Raw genomic sequence first — 5470 nt, forward strand, 5'->3', positions numbered from 1 at the left:
TAAGACTATTCAAACTCGGACGATAATGAAGATCTACTTATATAGGCTGTGTTTGTACTAGTAAGCCATAGTGCCAGTCAAGGCTTGAACCTTCCAATGCCAAGCGTTGCTTCTGGGAAGTCTGTCCATTTCCTGTAATGGACACCTCTAAGACCATGGTCACAAAAGAAAGCAATATTAAATTATTTATTAATCCTTTAATCTAGTAAATTTATGTATAGATAATTTTCACAAGGAATTGACTATATGATAGGCAGTGAGGCTACTGAGCCTGCACCAATTTTGTTCAGCGATATATAAGAAAAATGTAACGTTCAATGATAAAACGCATCAATTCAGAGAAAAACTTCACACCTTACCATCTGTTTTTGTCCAGATGACGAAAAAAATGTCAAAGAAACAAAGTCTACAAGTAGTTCCTTAGATTATTTTGATTGCAAGAATTATCCACCATTAACTCTGGTCATTAAACGTGTCAACAAACAAACAATTTCTTTCATTATTTAATAATAAAATGATTTATAAACTTAGGTTTTAAGTATCTGTTGTTCTGGTTACCAACTAGCATTTAGGACAGTGTATATAAACCGCATCTATGTATAGATTGATGTATTTTGTCCTCTTTGGTTTGTTTTAATTGATGTTCAAATCACATGAATGATTTTTGGTGAACCACAATGTAGAATGTCTTTTTCCTTTTTTTATGGCAGCACAAGACCACTGAGTTTATGTGGGAACAGAGTGGATGAACCCGGGTTATTACTGGGTCATGTCAATCACGTGGAATCGCTGCCTTTAGAATTGACTTGTTCTCTCAGCATCAATCATTAACTTAGGGATTCAAGCACTGAATGTCAGAGGAGGTTAACCCTAAACTTGGTTTCAGCTTTTGATGGTTTTGTTAAATCTTTAAACTACTATTTTATTGCTTTCAGATTGCAGGATCATTCATTGTTTTTGGATTTTTACAACAGAATAATGGGAGCCAAAGCCTTCAGACACCAGGCTCCTCTTTTGAGACAACCTTCATTTTTTTAGTTTTTCATTGTGTATGTATTTATTTATTTTGAGATCACATGATAATCACAGGAATAGATTTTGACTGTGTTACAAATAAATTCTCCTCCAGGACAACTTCCCTCCTTGAAGTTGTGCGTCTTTGAAGAGTGTGAGGCTGCACAGCGTGTCTTCTGAGAGGTTAGAGGGCAAAAATCCAAATTTTGATTGCAACCCTTTAAATCTAATTTTGTACCCAGTTTAACATTCTGAAATGCCAAACAAACACACAAGAAAGCGTCTTGTAGTCAAACCTAGTTGCAGTTTGGGGACAGAGTAAAAAAGATTTTGAATTCCTGTCTTCTTTTGTAAGCACCTGGTAGCAGTTGGAAGAACGTCTTCACTCTTTAACTGTTTTCTGGCAGGACTCAAACTGGAGTGAAGTCAGGAAACAAATGCTGTTAATTGATCAGATGCTGTTTCAAATGAGCCACTCTAATTACTGAGGCTGCTTTGACCCAAACTTGTCACGGCGCATCTCCGTCTGCTTCATGCAAGTGTGATGTTGTCAAAAGTCCTTTTTTAAGGAACAATTAGACTCTTTAAGACATTTGATGCACGTGGAACAGTAACTGGTTTGAAAGTTTCCAACCTGCAGAGGAAGAAAGTTTTTGTCTCAGTCAGTAAAAACATTGGTTGGAAAAGTAGTTTTGTATGACAAAATGTGTGTGTGTGTGTGTGTGGGGGGGGGGGGGGGTCCAAAAGTGTGTGCTTTTATCTCTAATTGTAAAACTGCAAAAACTCACTTCATTTGGAGCCACTGCAGTTATTCACTGAGACACTCAGATCTACAGGACTGTGATTCATAAACATGCAACCATTTTCACATTGTGATGCATTTACTCAAAATGAAAAAGTACAACTTTTTCATTTTTCAAACTATTTTTTTTTTCAAAGCTGGCAAAACTGATCTCTTAAGTTTTCTTGTATGTACTTTTGCTAAATATGTAAATCCCAAAAACAAAATTTTACAACTACTGGTGTTAAGATTTTTTTTTTAATTTTCATTTAGGCATTTGTCTGGTAAAATGTCTGTTAGTGAATAAATTACGTGTAAAATCGATCACCGCTGAACTGTGTCAGCGTGAACATGTGCTTCAAGATATTTCACAAAAATGGAATTTCAGCAAAATTACCAGAGAGGAAAAAAACAAACAATTGAGTAGACAGAAAAAAATCCACAATTATCAGGGTTGTTGCCTTTTTTTTCTTTTTATACCATTTCTTATGGCCAAATGAACCGTCTAAAGAAAAATTCTGAAAGTGTTTAAAACCCAGAGAACCATGATACAAGACATGCAAAAACAAAGCTCCATCACTGACCTTTTAAGGAAGAAATATTAAAACGTAAAGGAGGGCTGATCTAGATGTTTTGTAATTCTTGATACTCCTGGTTAGAACCTTCCACTAAAATGCAGTTTTAATCTTGAGTTATGTTCTAAATGTCCTCCTCCATTATGAGAAAAGTGCTGCTGCAAGAACATGTTAAAAACACAGAAAACACAATTTTCATCAGAGTGGGTTTTTAAGCCCTTTAATCATTTTAGTTATCACTTGTGCATTTCAGATTGGTTTGTCTGCAGTCTGCTACACTATATTCCAACAAAAAACACCTAAGTTGACAGATTTTGCTCAAACAGAACCGATAAACTTTACAACTCCTCAAGGGACTGCCTTGACATGTAGGGAGGATGATGTTGGTCAGGTGGGACAGATGGTTTACTCACTGTGGACAATAAAAAAAATGAGCTTCAACTCTCTTTTCCCCTTTGTATCCTCTGGAGGGTGGGGAACTTGGGGGTTGAGTTTGTCTCTGGCTGGTGCATTTCAGAGCAGAGGCAGATCAGACCTCTGATCGCTTGGCGGCGTCTCCGTCTGTGCCGCGTTTCCTCATCCTCCAGAGGCGGGTTTGACGCCCCGTTAAAGAGGCCTCGCACACATCAGACCAGTCACTCACAAACAGAGTGGGACTCCCGGGACGCCGCATGCTCATCCTTACAGCGCTCTTCCACTCACTCACTCACTCCAAAGCAGCAGCGTAGCAAAAATATGTTTAAGGAAAGAAGTTGGAAAATCTTTGGGTGGAGAATCAGAGAAGAGAGGCGCTAAAGGAAGGGTGGGGACGGAGGAGCAGAGGGAGGAGGTGTTCACTTACAGATATTTAAAGGCGAAGGAGAGAAGCGATTCCCCTGGGTTCCCCTCCTTGAGTGGAAAGGATCTGAAAGCTCCTGTTCCAGCAACACCTCCTTTTGCTTGGGGGGAGAGAAGGTAAGATGGCGTGTAATTATACAGCAAAGGCTTTCAGGGCATTGACATACCTGTCACCTGGGAAGACGAGCGATGAGACGACATCTGCATACCTTTTTGCTCTTACTTCGGAAACTTGTCCTTCATCGTTTCCCTCCACTGGCTGCTTTACCTTTTACTTTTTGTTTCTTCTTCCTTCTGCTAGCTCGTTTCAAAAGTTTTTGTTTTTTCTTTTCCCTTTAGGAGGAAGAAAAACCTGCCAGCTTTTGATTTGAGAACAGGTTTCTAATGAGAGGAGATAATCACTGAGAGAGTTGTCACTCCTTCAGATTCCCTTTGAACAAATTTATTTAATCTTTTTTCGGAAAAAACAAATTAAACGTAATAATCAACGGCGATAATCAGACCTCAACGGCAACAATAAGGATAGAAAACAGCAGATGAAAGGAGCAGGAATCTTAAAGACAACCGAATACTGTTTGAAAAAACACAACACGAGGAATGTTGTGTGTAAAGTTTCTGGTCTGACGTGGTAAATGTTGAAATTACAACATTTGTGGGGTCAAACGCCAGCAGCAGAAGCTCAGCACAGACAACTGACTGCTAAGTGGACCAGAGAGCACTTCAATTCCAGTGGGTTACAAAATGTTAAGCTAAACAGCCTCATTTTACATGTTCATAAAAACGTTAGAGTGAGTCGAAACCAAAAGGACTATCATTTTAATCAAATCTCGGCCTTGTCGTGTGATGCCGCTGAAGCTTGAAATCCATGTTGTCGGGGGGGCTTGGAGAAAGGGACTCAGCAGGTGGTGCCTTACAATGTATTTATCCCTGACTTACAGGTATTTCTGTTGCCGCAGTCATTATCTTCACTTGTAAAAGGGAAATCAATTTGTACAGATGAATATGAGGACCGGAAGATTGCCCAGAGGAGGAGAAGAAAGGCCTTCTGGTGGAGGAGGCAGAGCAAGAATAAAGGACGGGTGACTTGTTATCGGCGTGCGTGCGCGGCTTGTTTGTTTGCTCGCCTGATTGGCTGCAGTTAGGGTGGCGATGCATTTCTCAGAGCAGCACAATGAAAAATGACTCTTTGAATGTCGCTCTTTGTTAGATGTTATTGTTGTGTTCTAAACAACAGCGCGGGATCGCTTTGACTGACTATGAAATTATGTAGTTACAAATAAACAATATTTCAAAGTTTTTTTTTTATTTTTTTTAAAGAATGTAAAAAGAAGAATACCCGAGAAGATTCTATTTTGCACAAATGTACTCTTTATCTATCATAAGACCAAAAACTAATAAATTCTTAAAAAAATGCTTTGTATTTTTTAAAAGGCTTTTCAAAAATATCCACACTTAGGTTGTCAAGTTATTTGCTTAAAGGCCCGCTCTGATTTTGAACATGTTGTTGTGGTATTTTTCTGATAATGGAGGACATATATAAAGAATGTTAATCTTAAAATTACATCTTTGAGTATTTCTTTATTCAAATTATGGTGAATCCAGAATAAATGAAAAATGCAGTTTGATAAACAGCGTATTTGTGATGTAGAGAATACAGCGTGTGGCCACAAGCTTCCTGCTCCACTCCATTCTGATGCATCCACATGTAGATGACCATTTATGTACGTCTTTGTTTTCCTCTACTCTGCAATGAGGAGGGGAAAGGGAGGCGGTCCCTCCTCCATGCCAGTGGTCCCTCCCCCAACTCAGAGGTGAATTTCTGATTAACTGCTGCCGCCCTGCAGAAACTGTGTTCTAGAAAACAACAGTTTTTTTTTTTTAAATTTTGCCTAAAAATGTCATAATCATAATTAGCAGACGACTGGGAACGCTTTGAAAATAGATCAAAAGATGATCGGAGTGGGACTTTAAAATAATACTGTATTGAGAGAAAAGTTCACTGCATCAGGATTAATATGAAATGGTGTGTGATGAGGATGGGTGTTCCAAAAATCCAGGCAGTCGTGTTTCAATTGCTACTGGTTTAGTTTCTCCAAAGTTCCCCCAAAACAATAATACTCTGTGACTTTTCTATACATAGACACAACAGAATCCACAGGATGGAAGCATATCCCTGTCCTCCTTCATTGCAACTAACCTCTCCCTGTTATATACTCTAAGCCCCTCCCATTAGGCTGAATTCTCAATCGTCCCCTGATTAGAC

At 38.8% G+C, this 5470-nt stretch overlaps 1 long non-coding RNA gene across 1 annotated transcript; it reads left to right on the forward strand.

Moving 5' to 3' along the window:
- Positions 1–2618: 2618 nt before the first annotated feature.
- LOC110017574 lies at positions 2619–4768 on the forward strand. Its single transcript, XR_002293004.2, has 2 exons — positions 2619–3324; positions 3547–4768. It is a non-coding gene; the product is annotated as an uncharacterized LOC110017574 (long non-coding RNA).
- The last annotated feature ends 702 nt before the right edge of the window (positions 4769–5470 follow it).

This window comes from Oryzias latipes, chromosome 22, assembly GCF_002234675.1.
Source record: "Oryzias latipes chromosome 22, ASM223467v1".
Lineage (NCBI taxonomy): Eukaryota > Metazoa > Chordata > Actinopteri > Beloniformes > Adrianichthyidae > Oryzias > Oryzias latipes.